Source organism: Sebastes umbrosus, chromosome 18 (assembly GCF_015220745.1).
Source record: "Sebastes umbrosus isolate fSebUmb1 chromosome 18, fSebUmb1.pri, whole genome shotgun sequence".
Lineage (NCBI taxonomy): Eukaryota > Metazoa > Chordata > Actinopteri > Perciformes > Sebastidae > Sebastes > Sebastes umbrosus.
In genome coordinates, this window is record NC_051286.1 from 23,916,704 (window position 1) to 23,917,607 (window position 904).

A 904-nucleotide genomic window follows, 5' to 3' on the forward strand; every position below is an offset into this window, starting at 1 on the left:
GCTGAAATGTGTATTACTTGAAATATGGTGCTAGCTCAGAGGTTTGTGTAATGATTATTATTCAAATGTTTTTATCAGGTTTTCAAACATTTACACATTATACAGTATGCCAACATCTGCATCTGCATCTACCTGAGAGGCTGGCCAACACCAAAATTAATAAATATATAGTAAGAAATATTAGATATAAATGTAAATTATGTCTGCTGTGGATCGGGCGTTTTGAGGAGGAAGAAGATATACACGTAGGCAAAATTGTTGGTACCCTTCCGTTAAAGAAAGAAAAACCCACAATGGTCACTGAAATAACTTGAAACTGACAAAAGTAATAATAAAAATTCACTGAAAATGAACTAATGAAAATCAGCTATTGTTTTTGAATTATGGTTCAACAGAATCATTTTAAAAAACAAACTAATGAAACTGGCCTAGACAAAAATGATGGTACCCCTAGAAAAGATGTAAAATAATGTGACCATAGGGACATATTAAACTAAGGTGTGTCCTGTAAATAGCATCACAGGTATCTTCAAACTTGTAATCAGTCAGTCTGCCTATTTAAAGGGTGAAAAGTAGTCACTGTGCTGTTTGGTATCATGGTGTGTACCACACTGAACATGGACCACAGAAAGCTAAGGAGAGAGTTGTCTCAGGAGATTAGAAAGAACATTATAGACCTTCATGTTAAAGGTAAAGGCTATAAGACCATCTCCAAGCAGCTTGATGTTCCTGTGACTACAGCTGCACATATTATTCAGAAGTTTAAGGTCCATGGGACTGTAGCCTACCTCCCTGGACGTGGCCGCAAGAGGAAAATTGATGACAAATCGAAGAGACGGATAATACGAATGGTAACCAAAGAGCCCAGAACAACTTCCAAAGAGATTAGAGGTGAACTCCAAGG